At 44.7% G+C, this 16076-nt stretch overlaps 1 protein-coding gene across 5 annotated transcripts in view; it reads left to right on the plus strand.

The window, feature by feature from the left end:
* Positions 1-8628: 8628 nt before the first annotated feature.
* Positions 8629-16076, plus strand: part of ADCY7 (adenylate cyclase 7) — a 92875-nt gene continuing 85427 nt past the window's right edge. For 4 of the 5 annotated variants that reach the window (XR_015950504.1, XM_088671862.1, XM_035117183.3 and 1 more), the window contains exon 1: positions 8649-8886. The gene's annotated coding sequence lies outside the window, so the exon portion shown is untranslated. Of the gene's footprint in view, positions 8887-16076 lie in introns of all 5 variants that reach the window. The other variant, XM_088671863.1, reaches the window with a different exon arrangement.

Consider the following 16076-nt stretch of genomic DNA (forward strand, 5'->3'; position numbering starts at 1 on the left):
CCTCTGTAATGCAGGAATCACAGTTAAATAATTCCTGACAGATGACTATCCAACCTCTGTTAAATCTCCAGTGGAGAGTCCACTACCTTCGGAGGTAGTCCATTCCACCGTTGAACAGCTTTTGATGTCAGAAAGTCATGCTTAATGTTTGACCAGAATCTCCTATCTTTTAATCTGAATCCATTGGTTCAGGTCCTACCCTCTGGAGCAGTAGAAAATAGCCTGCGGCAGCCTTTTAAATATTTGAAGATGGCTATCATGCCCCCTCTCAACCTTCTCTTCTGCAGGCTGCACATACCCAGTTCCCTCAACCAGTGTTCGAAACTCACATTGTTCTAGGCCCATTTTGTGACACTGAATTTCATTAGTGGGAGCAGCTTCTGAGCTCTGGGTACAATTCTGCACCTAAAATTACAGATTAAAACTGCAGAGTGGAAGGAAAGGAGGACCCTTTTCTGCCTCCCCACTTCCAGCTACTCTCTGAAGACTGGAGAAGAGACCCTCTTATGAATATGAGGGGGCTGGGTAGGAGAAGGACTAGACTACGTGAAAAACAAATATAAGATTTTAGCTGCAGTTCATTTATTTTCAGCTTTGTATTCTTGTTATTAAAAAAGCGTGCGTGCCTAGACATTCTGTTGTTGTGTCCATAACCTAGGTTTAAGGTGCCATTTAGCTCCTATCGTTCATATCTCAGTTTCTAACACTGCCCTCAACCCATCCTTCATAAGGCTTGGTTTCTAGACCCTTGATCATCTCGCCCCCCCCCTCCCATTTCCCAAAATCCTTAGGGGGGGGCAGAACTGGGCACGTTACTCCAGGTGGAAATATTCTCTCTTTTTTTCTTCCAAATAATATTTATTCATTTTAAAATAATACAGAATACAAAAAATCACAAAAACAAAAAGACAAAAACAAAAACAAAAAAAACATAAGAAAGAAATATCAATTACAGCAAATCTTTCATTTTTACTTGACATTGTAGACTTCCTCAATTCCCCCCTCACTGGGTCCATTTTTAAATCCAACTTAAGCAATTTTCATATTACATCTTAAATCATTTTAACACATTTTTTCCATTATCTCTCAACTATTCCTAATCTATAAACATCAACTATCTGTAAACTTATAATTCACCAATTATTCCAAATCACAAATCATTTCCCCAACCATCTATTTCACCCCTTAGCCTATAATTTATTCCCCAAAATTATCCATAAATTCAGATATTGGTTCTTTCTATCCTAATAACATTTATACATTTAAATCTGATTCAGCCAGCCGCCGCCCCCCCCCCCCCGGACTCGAGGTCTCCCAGACGATTCAGCCAGTTTCATAGGTCATTCCAGTTTCGGACCATCTTAATCAGAAAATAACATCCATTATTGCTCTTTATCCCACTCCCACTCTGTCACAACCTATCCACCACACTTCCTTCTTCATCCCCTGCTGTCTCCCCAATTTTCTAACTGTTACACGATACCGTCCATCTAGATTTCTACTTTTCAATCCTTCCACATTTTTTGTTCCCCTTAGATTCTGACCCCAGTATGGATCCTGCCCTCCCTCTCTCACTGGGAGGGCATTACAGGTGGAAATATTCTCTGGGGGTTGTCATTTTCACAAGGAACTGAGACAGTATTTAGGGATGGTAACAGTCTCAAAACATGGGTATGTAAATGTTCATATCTAAGCGACTGCAGTGAGCCAAAGAGGTGTTTCTGGTTAAAGAGATAAGTCCCTCTTTCTAGGAACAGATCCCCTGCTTTACACTCATCTGAGTGTGCATATCATGATTAACAGAAATTTTGGGAAATTCGTTTGACCTGGCATGAACAGAAGGTAGCTGTTTTGCCTCTGCCAGGCACTTCGGCCGAGGGCACTTCGCCTGCTGCTATACTTCTTAGATTAAGAAGTGGGGGGAGAGTCTGTGTGTGTAAGCAGAAAAAGTGCGAATGGCAACATCAGTTCACGCTTTTTGTTTACTTGCTCTGGCTCAGGATGCTGAGCTGTATATTGCCTTCTGATTCAAGTATTTATTTTAAGTTTCTTGTGGGGAGCCTGTGGCCCTCCATCTGCTGTTGGACTTTTGTCTCCCATTGGCACCAACACTTACAGCTAATGCCCACAGATGATGGGAGCTGTAGTCCAGCAACATCTGGAGGGCCACAGGTTCCCTCCCTCTGTTTTACACACCGCATTCATCCTAGATTAGCCTCCAAAACAGCTTGCAATTAAGATCCATACAAAAGAATTATAATAATATGCATACATGCTAGCATTTGTTGCTATCTTCTGTGGACCACCAGGGCCGAGGCAATGCAGGTGTGGATAACAAGCCGAGAGGAGAAAGCTGTTGGAAGCAAGGCTTCCTTCAGAAAATGGGTGTCTTGTTCAAATGAAAACAATGGACGAAGGCATTCGCAAAAATGCAAGGAGATAAAGAGCATCCGGAAGGATCAAGGGGGTGGAGCAATTCACCTATAAGGAAAGGTTCCAACATGTTGGCAGAGACCCTGAGGGGGTCACCTAGTCCAACCCCTTGCAATGCAGGAATCTCAACTAATGCACCCATGACAGATTATCATCCAAGCTCTGTTTTAAAATCTCCAAACAAGGAGAGTCTACCATCTCTCATGGGAATCCATTCTACTGTCATATCTCCGCTTTACTAGGCTAAACATACCCAAACGTTCCTCATAAAGCTCAGTTTCCAGACCCTCGGTTGTCTTGGTTGCCCTCCTCTGTACACATTTCAGCTTGTCAATATCGTCCTTAAACTGTGGTGCCCAGAACTGGACGTGGTATTCCAGGAGTGGTCTGACCGAGGCAGAGTAGAGCAGGACTATTACTTGCCTTGATTGAGACACTATACTTCTGTTGATGCAGCCTAGAATAGCATTAGCTGCCCCCGCTGTATCACACCGTTGACTCATGTGAAGGTGTGTATCCTTTTCACTTGCACTATGGGCAGTCTAGGTGTCCCCCATCTTATATTTGTGCAGCTGGATCTTTCTGCCTAAGTGCAGAACCTTAGATTTGTCCCTACTGAAATTCATTTCCTTAGTTTCCGCCTAGCTCTCCAATCTGTTAAGGTCATCTTCAATCCCAAATCCAGAAGTGGCTTTTAAATCATGCGAAAGCTCAAATATAATGAGGAAATTAACTGTTAGGAAAATAAAATTAACTCCTTTGTGAATGCAGCTTTCATTATTTCGGTAGAAAACACAAGTTTATTAAAAACAAAAAAAACTCCCACTCAGTGTCCTTTGGTTCTAAGAATTTTATTTGTGGTAAATGTAGTCCACCTATTCTGCACGAACTCCACTTGCAACCCTAACAGCCTCTCAGTATTCACCACCCCACCCCAATTTCCTGTGCTTTGTGACAAGTTTCTTGTGGGGGGGGGGGACTTCTAAAGGTTTTGGGGGGGCAGGGGTAACTTCCTGGATTTCTTCCTCCCTTGCCATCAGAATATAAGCAGGTGTTTTTCGTTCTTAGTGAAAGAGTGGCACTTTGTGCTTAAATTGTTTTTTTCTTTTTCACTAATCTAAACAAGCTTCATATGAATACGGTAAGTGGTTTGTTGCTACACAGCCATGTCTTTATCACGGTAATTGCACTGGGAAACTGCAGCTGAGCTGGCACCAGTAAAACCCAAGGTGAAGATAAGAACCATCGTTTCTTGTGTCTCCTCCAGTGCTCGTCATTTTCTTGCTTTTGCATGCATGTAGGGTTGCCAGACTCAATAGAGGACAGGACCTCTGTGCCTTTAATTGCCCTGCTCTCTTTTGAGTCTGGAAACCTTAAAGAGAAACCAGCAGACCCTTTGTTTAATTTCCAAGCAAAGGGTCTGCTGGTTTCTCTTTAAGGTTTCCAGACTCAAAAGAGAGCAGGGCAATTAAAGGCACAGAAGTCCTGTCCTGTCTATTGAGTCTGGCAACCCTACATACACACCCTCCGTGAACACTATATATCACAACCCTTTCAGTGCTTTTGTGTTACTTTTTCATTGTTTCACCCGATGAATCCTGGGAACTGTAGTTTGAGAAGTGCATGGAAGCATAGAATTGCAGAGCTGTATGATTCAAGACCACTGGAGCAGGAGTGGCAAAGTTTGGTCCCCAAAGCATTTTTATTAATTTCTTTTGCCCCCCCCCGGCAGTTTCTGCCTCTGTGCTGGTGATTTTATAAACAAAAACACAGCACCAGCTGTATGTATGCAACACTCTTGCTGAAAGCTTATTGGCTGCTGTGGCTGCCCAGATGGGGAAGCCAGATAGCTCAGTGGTAGAGCATCTGCTCTGAATATGAAAGGCCCTAGATTAAATTATTGGCATGTTCAGGTAAGTTACATTTCTTGCCCTATGAGAAACCTTGAAAAGCTACTGCCAAAGATGACCACATCCACATAAGCACATCACCCCAGGAATTTATTGGAGAAAAGTACACCTAACAATAGGTTTTTTTAAAAAAAAATACTGCTCTTATAACACTCAAATATACATTAATATTTGCATTTAAATAAACTAAAAAGGCCCAAACGCGTAACCTTTCTGCACTGATCATTTTGGTTGCCCTTAACTTGATAACATCATCCCCAGCAAAGGGAGAGGAGAAGGTAAGCAACTTTGCAGCAGTAAGTACTTTATTACTTGTTTATTTGTTTATTACAGTTTACACTTAGCTGTGATTCTCAACAGCTGGTATTCAGAGGCATACTGCCTCCAACAGGGTGGACATTACTGAGCTTAATGGTCTGACTCAGAAGAAAGCAGCTTCCAGTGTTCCTACAGATTTCTTAGCTAGATCACCAGAAGGGGGATGCTCTCCAAGCACTCTGGAAGCAGGAATTAGTTCTTTGATCTGCTCTCTGCCAGCACTTGGGAAACAGTGGAGCAGTTTCATGAGCACTCCAACTTGCTCTGATCGCGCATCTCTGATCTGCTCTGCTCTGTTAAATGGTTAGACTTGGGAATACAGCAGTGAGCTGGTCTCCTGAAAATGAAAAGCATGGTCTGGAAGTGGAGGCTGTACGTAGTCAAAGACTGTCAGGAGTTGCTGTTGCTAATCTTATCTGGGAAAGGAGGAGAGAGCTTGATCCAATTTTTATTGGTATCTCCTGCCTTCCCAATGTGGAACTGCTGTCTCTTGCTTGATTGAAACAAAATAAAAAAATCCTTCCAGTAGCACCTTAGAGAGCAACTAAGTTTGTCATAGGTATGAGCTTTCATGTGCATGCACACTTCTTCAGATACACTGAAACAGAAATCACCAGTGTATCTGAAGAAGTGTGCATGCACACGAAAGCTCATACCTATGACAAACTTAGTTGCTCTCTAAGGTGCTACTGGAAGGATTTTTTAAAAAAAAATTTTTTGACTACGTCAGACCAACACAGCTACCTACCTGTAACACTTGCTTGATTGGTTTTTTAAAAACCAATGCCTGTTTGTGCATGCACATACACTGCCAGAGCATGGGTGACCATGCCCAGTTTTTGGACATCAAAGAATCTTGTCCACCCTTCACAAAACTACAATAGCTTCCTAGGGTTCTCTGGGCAAAAGGAATGGCCGTTAAGCTGCCTATGCCTTGCCCAAACACAGACGGAAGTTGGCAAAAGGTCAGTGTCACAAGAGGAGATGACGATGGTCACTAGCTTAGTTGGCATTATAGGGGAAAACAGACAAACCCATGAAGGACAGATCTATCAAAACTATTGCCCGTGAAAAGTTGAACATAACTGAGTTTCACTGTAATTGAACACCAGTTGCTGGGGAGTGACAGCACAGGCACTGCTGTTACCTTCAAACTGCTTGTGGGTTTCTGGAGGAATCTGGTTAGGCCAGGCATCCCCAAACTGCGGCCCTCCAGATGTTTTGATCTACAACTCCCATGATCCCTAGCTAACAGGACCAGTGGTCAGGGAAGATGGTAATTGTAGTCCAAAACATCTAGAGGGCCGAAGTCTGGGGATGCCTGGGTTAGGCACTGTGGGAAGCTGCAGGCCAGACTAAATAGACCCTTGGTCTGACACAGCAGAACTTGTCTTATGTGTGGCTATCAATACCACCTGCCTTCCTACTAAAGGGCACCTCAGGCAGGAGGTCTCAAAGGCAGTTTTTGTCTTTTTGCTTGGAGAACAGCTGGTGAATGTTCCTTGTATTCCGGCTTGTATTAATGAAATTCAGAAGGCACTCTAGAGAAGATGATGTGTCACCGGTATCCGGCAACCCAGCTGACTGCCACATGTCCAATGGGTGTCATTCTAAGGTCACGACCACACCAACATTTAATGCAGCAGTAAGATATCTCTTTGAACAGTCATGACTTCTGCCAAATTATCCTGGGTGCTAAAGTTTGTTAAGGATGCTGACAATTGCTAGGAGACCCTATTCCCAGCCCCCTGAGCTACCAGTTCCAGAGTTCCATGGGAAGAGGGATTGATTATTAAACTACTATGTGGATTGAAAGCTTTGAGGGGGAAAGGGGGTCTCCAAGCAGCCCTCAGCACTCTTAATAAACCACAGCTCCCATAATTATTTGGGGGAAGCCATGAGCATCATTTAAAGTGACATCACTGTACTTTAAATACAGTGGTGCCTCGCTTAACGAATGCCCTGCTTAACGAAATTTCCGCTTAACGAAAGGATTTTTTCGAGCCGAGGTTGCCTCGCTAGACGAATTCGTTTTATGAAAAATTCGTCTAGCGAATCGCAGTTTCCCAAAGGAATGCATTGGAATTCAATTAATGCGTTCCTATGGGCAAAAAAAAAAAATTCAAAAAAATTTCAATGCATTCCTATGGGATTCGCTAGACGAATTTTTCGTTATAACAAAAGACCCGTGGAACGAATTAAATTCGTCTAGCGAGGCACCACTGTATATGGTGTGGGTGTGGCCTAATCTAGGAGACCAGGGTCAGGGCTGGCTTGAGATGTTTTGCCACTGTAGGAAAAATGCCCCAATGCCCCCCCACTGCCGCCACATATCAGTGTCCTCGCCCCCTCCCTGCCCATTCTGTTGTGCCTGTGCTGCTGCCAACCCCATCACAGCAACTGTACCCTCACCTGTGGTTGTGCCTGCACTGCTGCCATAATACAGCAGCAGTGGTGAGGGTAACAGCACTGTATTGGTGGTGTGGGAAGCCGGGGGGGAGGGCTGGCAGTGGTGCAACAGAAGAGGCCTGAAGCCATCTCCCCCGCCTGAAGTAAATGGCCTCACCTCGCCTCATGCATGAGCCACCCCTCCTTGAAATAGGACACTCAATACCGTAAGTCATCCCTGCCTACCTCTCCTGCCACACATAAGAGTTCTAGCTTGAGAGATAAGGGCCAGGGTCTCCAGAGAGCTGGGCTCTATTGGTATCTAGAGCAAGAAAATTTCAGAACAAGATATTGGTTGGGTGTTTTTCTGTTTTGGGTTTTTTTTTTGTTATAAAATGAAGCTGATCACGACTGGTTATCCTTTTATGGGCATGGGAATGAATGTCTGCTACAGAAATAAGAGCTCAATCAGGTTGTGAAGGCCAGCAGATAAAAGGATTCTTTGTTAAATAGACACCAGCATTCAGGGGGATGGGGGGGGGTTACCTGGGGATATGAGCAAGCTGGGTGTTTCTAATTGGATGCATTTTCAGAAGAAACGAAACCAAGTCACAAAAGGCCTGGACTTAAATAAGAAATAATTATATGTTTTGCAGGGTTGGACAACATTATTTAGAGGAGGTTTCACCAACCTGGTGCCCTTCAGATGTTTTGGACTACAATTTCATATAAACTGGCCAGAGCTCATCTTAGGCAATGCACTGCGGGTGCTGAGTACCAGTATGATCTAGGCGTAACCTCAAATGACATGCTAGGACAAATGCAGAGGAGGGTGACTAAGATGACCAAAGGTCTGGAAACCAAGCCTTGTGAGGAAAGGTTGAGGAAGGGATATGTTTAGCCTGGAGAAGACTGAGAAGTGATATGATATGATATGATACCTGTCTTGAAATACCTGAAGAGCTGTCACATGGAAGATGAAGCAAGCTTGTTTTCTGCAGCTCAAACCAATGGATTCTGGTAACAATAAAGGAGATTCCACATAAACATTAGGAAGAACTTTCTGAAGGCAAGAGCTGTTGGACAATGTAAGGGACTGCCTCAGAAAGTGGTGGACTACCCTTCATTGGAGCTTTTTTTAAATAAAAAAGAACAGGTTGGATGGCCATTGATCAGGGATTCTTTCCTTGTGATTTCTCTGCTGCAGGGGTTTGCAGGTGCTTTGGGGTCCCTTCCAACCATGGGCATAGCCAGGATTTTTGTTAGGTGGCGGGCAGAACCTCAGTTTGCTATGTATTTTTATTAATTTTTTTAATGGGGGCCAGCTGCCCCTCCCTGCCCCCCCCCGCTAAGGTCATGCTTACAACTCTAAATTTCCAAGCTCTGGACCGCTGCGCCCCGACCCTCGTGTTCCCACCTCATTCTGCAGCTCCACGTGGGCTTATAGAAAGGGGAAGGAACGGGCTGCCAATCGCCAGGCGCGCAACGCGCAACTAGAGGCGGGGTTTCCCCAGGCCCCTCCCCTGAAGCACCTGCCTCGGTTCCCACCGCAGAGGCAGGCGAAGCGCGCCTTCCCTCCTCTCTGGCCCCGCTGCAGTCGTGCTTGGCGAGGCGGGAGTGTGGCCGCGCCTCCGGGGGAGCCGACGCCGCTAGAGGGCAGGGGCGGCACCCGCACGTCGAGCAGGCAGCGCCTTTCCGCTTTTGACTCACCCCTTCGGCTTGGGCTCTCCTCTCTTTCTCGCACACCCACCTACGCACGCAGGCAGGGTAGGCAAAATCCCGAGCCGAGGACAGCGCCGAAGTCCGGGCCGGATAAGCAGCGGCGGCAGCGGCAGAGGTGAGTTTGGGGGCTGTTGGCTCCGTGCGCCGTGGGCGCTGCGAGAAGCGCCCGGTACCTTAGAGTCTTAGACGCTTCGGACAAGTGTGCTTAACTCTCACACAGCGTCAAAAGGTGGGGGCGTCGTGAGGGCTTTGCGCACGCGCCGCCGCCCCCTCCTAACTTTTGCGCGCGGACCTCCCTCCTCCGCAGGACCCCAGATATCTGGCCAGGTTGCTTGTTTGGTCGGTGTTCTTGTGGTCGGGGAAGAAAAAGAGGTTGCGATGCGCTAATTGACTGGTTGGGGCTTCCAGGGCAATAGAATAAGGGGATTAGGAAAAGGTAGCATTGCCCCTTCGTCTTCCCCCTCTCCCTTTTTTTTTTAAACTCAGGGATCTGAAGACAGAAAACAAGAGTGCCTCTGAGCATGCACGGTCTGCAGACACCTCTAGCCCCCACTTTGTCCGCCTCTCCTCACAAAACTGTGGAGTAGGGGAGGAAGGCTTTGATCCTTGCATCTTTTAGTAGCCCAGGTGGATCTCATTGGCAGCTGATGGAATGGGGCTGGGGAGATTTTGTGTGTGTGTGTGTGTGAACTGTGGAAGATGAGGGGCATCCTTTCAAAACCTTTTGGATGTACTGAGATTATTTTTGTGTTAAGAAATACACACAGACATATATATGTGTGTGTGTGTGTGTTTATATATACAGTATTTACACACACATACATACACACACACACACATACACATGTATAGCACCCAGTAGAGTCCTATGCAGCACTCAGAAGAAAGGAACCCTGTGCCTTCAGTGGGGCTTACAGCCAGCAAGCTGAGCATTAAGATCCTAATGAAATTTGTCTCCATACTAAATTTTGAATCTTGGCCATTATCTGATGCTATTATGGTAATTGCTCAGATCAAATCAACATTAAGGTTGTTGGTTGAGTTTAAGAACTTGTTTGATGAAATCTACATGCTCTTGCATAGGAGCAGAAGAACGGCCCTGGTCCTTCTGTAAAGGGAAAAAAGAACATTCTTGGTTGGTTCTTTGTGATGCATTTGAGGCATTCTCTCCTGCATGAGAATGAAAGCAGAACCACCTCTCCTAAGATGGCACTGACTCTCCTTATAATTCATACTGAAAAATAATGTCTCTTTAAATAATGTGTTAACAAAGTCTCTTTTTAATTGACTTTAAAAAGAAGTTTTCAGTCAAACCAATTGATTAAAAATTTTTAGTGCTTATTATGTTTCTTTGCCTCTGAGCATATCCAGAGTGTTCTTCCTCTCTAATGAGCAACCACCAAAGAATCCTGGGAACTGTAATTTAATCACTACAGAGCTACAATAGCCAGGACCCTTAACAAACTACAGTTCCCAGGGTGTGGGTGTGCACTTTAAATGTATGGTGGGTACATAGACTACAAGCAGAAGCTCTCTTGGGAAGATATAGGGTAGGTTTCCGGCAGTCTTCAGTCGTGGTATCTCCCTGTTCAATCTCTCCTCTGGGTCAATTGTATATTTAAACGTCCCTTATTTCAGAGTGCTTTATTTAAACAAAGATTTAGTTGATTGATCAAATGGGTTTGCATAAATAAATGAAGAAAAAAGCATGAAGTCTTTTTAGCTTTATGCCTTCAAATGTCTTGCATGGCAGCACTTCTTTTTAACTGGTCAAAACTTAACAGTACAGTCGTATACAAGTAGGAATACTGTAGGGAACCTGTGGCCCACCAGACAGTATTGGACTCCAGCTCCCATCAGCCCCAGCCAGTGGCAGGGATGATGGGAGTTGTAGTGCAGCAACATCTTGAAAGCTGCAACTTCCCCATCCGTGCTATACAGTGGAACCTTGTGTTACGTACCGTCCTCCTTGCGAATGCTGCGAGTTACGAGCTCTGCTAACCCAGAAGTAGATGCCCCCGGTTGCGAACTTTGTACCGGGATGCGAGCGGAAGTTGCGCACCGGCAGCGTGGCAGCAGCGGGAGGCGCCATTAGCAAAAAAGGCGCCTCATGTTACGAGCAGTTTTGGCTTAAGAACGGACCTCCGGAACGAATTAATTTCATAACCGGAGGTACCACTGTACAGCATATTCAGAAGTTAAGTCCCGCTCTGTTCAGTGAGACTTACTTTCCGGTAAGGAAGGGTGCTAGGGTTATAGCCTAAATCGACTGGGCATGTAACAGGTATCAAACATTGCAGGCATCCTACTCTGATATTAGGACAGACATTAAACATATAGAGAGGGGGAGGGTTGAATCCAACTAAATTCTGCTTGACCTACTGAAATTAATGGATTTGTGGTTGAAGTAGGTCTTCAAGTATGTATAAAAGTATGTATAATGTTGAATAAAGCTCAGAGATGTCGTAGCTGAAAACCCTTAATCTCAGTGGTGCAGAAGATGCCGGTGGTTATTTAAGAGATATGCACTCCGCACACCCTCAGAGGCCCAGCTCAGCATTGTTTCATGTGGTTAAGTCGTTTCCTGGACTGTCAATAAATCATAGGTGAGGGGAGGGACGCTATGACTTAGTGGTAGAGCACTTCCTTTGCTTGTACTTGGTCTCAGGTCCAATCATTGGCATCGCCAGTTTTTTTAAAAGGGCCTGGTAGCAAATGATAGGAATGATCTCTGCCTCAGATGAGATACTAGGCAGGGGTCAGCAAACTTTTTCAGCAGGGGACCGGTCCACTGTCTGTCAGACCTTGTGGGGGGCCAGACTGGGTTTTTTTTGGGGGGGATGAATTCCTATGCCCCACAAATAACCCAAATAAACAAAAGGACACATTCTACTCATGTAAGAACACGCTGATTCCCAGACCATCCGCGGGCCGGATTTAGAAGGCGATTGGGCCAGATCCGGCCCCCCGGGCCTTAGTTTGCCTACCCATGAACTGGAGAGTTTCTGCCAATATTAGGCAAGAAAGGCAACCAGTCTCACCTGCAGTAAGGCAGCATCCTACGTTATGCTATATCCATGAAAATCGTGGGATTACTTTTGGGTGTTAGTGAATCGCTGCTTCTTGCCTCTGGGTTGATGTCCAGAGCTTTCAGGAAACTGTCGTTTATTAAGCAATGGGGCTTTGCAAATGCATTAACAGATGAGCAGCTCATCATTACTATTTCAGCGGCAACCCCGAGGTACAGGTGCTTCCCATTATTGGCAGCAGGGGAGGAGGGGGGGAACCCTGAATGGTCGCTGTGAAGCATATTCCTTCATTCACAATTGATATGCCCTCTTGCTCTCTGTTTACATTTGGTTTCTTTAGGAGTGAAAGGGAGTGACTGTTCCAACGGGCTGCATCTGTTGACCAATCTGTGCTGTAATCTGTTCAATATGGCACTGTTCATTTCCCTTTTTAAACTTCATTTCCTTTTGGTGTTGCAGTCTCTGCGTTTCGTAAGCCTACAGATATTGAGCGTGTCTCAAAACTACAGTGGAGAAAGGGTTTTTAAATTTTTTTTGGTAATGCTTTTGTTAAGAGAAGGTGGGAAATTAGCCAACTGCAGCCAAAGTGTTCATTTTCAGAATAAAGAACAGCGTTTCACGGAGGCTGATGATTGTCTGAACAAAATGTGTTCCTAAGCCTTTTGAGACCATAGTTCTTATTGCTGAAAACAGGTCTTTTTTTCCTGAATGGAAATGATTTCCAAGAGCTATTTCAAGAGTGACAGTTTTTTCCTCTACACTGCTGGCATTGATTTATAAGGCTGTCGCCCACTGGAAACAACAAGAATCAAAGAACCATAGAATTGGAAGGGACTACGAGGGTCATCTAGTCCAACCCCTTGCAATGCAGGAATGCCCAACGTGTGACTTGAACCCACAGACCTGAGATTAAGAGTCTCATGCTTTTACCAACTGAGAGTCTTATAGCACCTTTAATGACTAACAGACTTATTATGCCATAAGCATTAGAGGACTACAGTCCACTTCATCAGATGTATGAAGTGCCAACCAGAGTTCCATGCAGATTTATATTTGCACTTGTCCCCATTCAACAAACCTTCTAGAACAGTGGTTCCCAATTAGCTAAGTATTGAGGACCTCCTCTTTTTCAGAAACCAAGCCACGGACCCCCTACTTTTGAAAATTTTGGTAACTTTATGGTAGTTACCTCTGCAAAGCAATTATTTGAACAAAATGTGGGGTAGACCCTAATAAGCAAAGGATTTTTTAAAAAAACCAGACCATGCAAAAATGACAAAAAAATAGTTTGGGGGGAGGCAAGGGATGGGTCGCAGGCCCCGGGTGCGTTCTGTGGACCCCCAGGGGTCCCCGAACCCCTAATTAGGAACAGCTTTTCTAGAATATGCAAGGGCTTGTCATCTAAAGGTGACTGAAATAAAATTTTAAAATTGCTGGGGGTTTTTGAAGTTCATCATTTGCTGTGTTCCAAGAAATCTTCATTACGAGCCTGTTTGGATCATAGAATTGTAGAGTTGGAAGAGGCTGCAAGGGTCCTCTAGTCAAATCCCCTGAAATGCAGGAATCTCAACTGAAACATTCATGACAGATGGCCATCCAACCTCTGCTTAAAACCCTCCAAGGAAGGAGAGTCCACAACCTCCCGAGGGAGTCTGTTGCACCGTCAAACAGCTCTTGCTGTCAGAAAGTTCTTCCTCATGTTTAATGGGAATTTCCTTTCTTGTAACTTGAAGCCATTGGTTCGAGTCCTACTCTCCCTTTCATATGACAGCCCTTGAGATATTTGAAGATGGCTATCATATCTCCTCTCAGTCTCCTCTTTTCTAGGCTTAATGTATGGTTTGATCAGTCCATGCAACCTATACAGTCAATAAAAGTGGCACAGGTTCTCTGTGTTCTGAGATGAACTGCCTCATTTGAGTTTGTGCAGGCAAACCACATGAATATCTTTGCATATGTAGATTACACATGTGTTCATTTTGGAATTGTAGTTGAACAAAGTTCATGTGATTCACAATCTATTTCGTACACATTTCATCTATGCAGGCAGAACCAGGTTTACGCTTCCTCTTATAGCAATTGCTTTCTCCCAGGGTACTAACAAGAACCCTTCAGTGTGAAATGTGCCCCTTTAAAGAATTTGTAGCTTTTACAGTAAACCAGATGGACAGGTGGTGAGTGATTCACAATGATGTGATAAGCTTGTGAGGGTTCATGACAAATAACAGAACAAACTTCACCCAGGATATCAGCATGGAGAGGATGCAATACTTGCCAGAACCTGTTTCTAAATGCAAGACTTGACCTCATGTTAGCCAATGTTAACGCAGTGGTTTGCGACTGGGGGCAAAAACTGGCGAAAGCTGTCTGAGTTCGTTGTGGTTCTGATGGTGATATGTTGCTCCCAAGGAACCTGAGATCGAGAATAAGATAGAGATGATAACTGGCTGAGGCAATTCCAGGTTGGTTTGCAAGGTGTTTACAACAGCCATTGTGAGACTGGTAGATGAAACACACACACACACACACACACACCTACCCCTACCCCTACACCTTCACCACCATAGTCTACAAAAAGGATCACATTCCACACCCTTCAGGTCATAGCAGCTGCTGCTACTACTTCCCAATTCCTTTTAAAAATGGGTTAAGTTGCAAGCTGGGACGTGGGTGGCGCTGTGGTCTAAACCACTGAACCTATCCCCACAACGGGGTGAGCTCCCATTGCTCAGTCCCAGCTCCTGCCAACCTAGCAGTTCAAAAGCACGTCAAAGTTCAAGTAGATAAATAGGTACCACTCCGGCGGGAAGGTAAATGGCGTTTCCGTGCGCTGCTCTGGTTTCGCCAGAAGCGGTTTAGTCATGCTGGCCACATGACCTGGAAAAACTGTCTGCAGACAAACGTTGGCTCCCTCGGCCAGTAAAACGAGATGAGCGCCGCAACCCCAGAGTCGTTCATGACTGGACTAAACTGTCATGGGTCCCTTTACCTTTACCTAAGTTGCAAGCTGGGCGTGTACAGAAGGATGAGGATGTAGCAGGAGATCCTAGGGATTGAACCTGTGACCTTCTGCATGCAAAGCAGATGATCTGACCACTGAGCCTGTACTATAAATTGGCTCTTCCCACCAAGCTGAAGGACCGACGGCAACAGCTGTTAGAAGACCAGACCAACACTAAGTTTCTCTAATTAAAACAAACCCTTTGATTGTGGCTAAGTTGCATCAGTTCACAGTCAAAGGATGGAAGTGGTTTATCTATGGAGGTGGGGGGAGGCCCCCACCCGTGTGGTTAAACACATCTTTCTGAAGTCTGCAGAGTTCTGAAGTGCACAGTTGTTGGCCTTTCTTCACGCCCACTTCAATATAAGATGATCCAAATCCTTGGGGAAACGTTGGAGGCAAAAAGGGACATGCCCTGTCCTTGCAGCAAGAACTCGCTTGTGGTGCAATATGGCCTTGTTGTCATTGTGCCGTGAAGTATAGATTAGAGTTAAAGATGCATTCCAGGTGTGTAAAGGTTGACTGTGGCTGTACTACATGTTATTGAGGAAATGTAGGCTGGTGCTAGCCATGTATACTTGTAAGGTCTGGTTGGACACAATGAGATGAGACTAGTCCATAACGAGTCGCTAGATTCTAGTGTGAAATATCCTATTGGAGTGTGTTTGGTGTGCACAATGTAGAGATAATTGGGCAAAACGGCTTCCTCCCCGTTTTAGTATCCCTTCTTCAAATTTTAAATACTTCGCTTTTTTTTAAAAAAGCTGTAGTGTAATACAGAAGATGGTTAGAAACCCTTTTATAAAAGCTGAAGCAGGATTAATCATTAAACCAGCTTTTTAAAAAGTTTTTTTTTTTAAGAAAAGAGCAATTGCACAGCACATTGTCACCTTGACAGCATCCTATTCAGTGTAGGATGGAGAATATGCAGATCTGGTTACAAAACTGCGTGCTTCATACTTGTGGGATAAGTTCCATAATTACTACTACTTCTTCTTTTTTTAAAAAAGCAGAATAATATAAATCGGTGTTGAAATATGATAGGGAGTATGTTTTCTTCCACCATGCTCTAGTTCCTAAGCCTATTTCTATTCTGCGAAGGTGGCTCTTCAATTCTCATTTTACTGAGTTAGGTTTGCAGTGGTAATACGGTGGATAAGAGCCTCTGCTTCAAGACAGGAAATTCAAAATAGAAATTTGCTGCCACTGCAGTGGTTAGAGTGTCAGCCTGGGGGAGACCAGGGTTCAAATCCCCATTTGGCCATGAAGCTCACT

Source organism: Zootoca vivipara, chromosome 6 (assembly GCF_965207765.1).
Source record: "Zootoca vivipara chromosome 6, rZooViv2.hap1.1, whole genome shotgun sequence".
Lineage (NCBI taxonomy): Eukaryota > Metazoa > Chordata > Lepidosauria > Squamata > Lacertidae > Zootoca > Zootoca vivipara.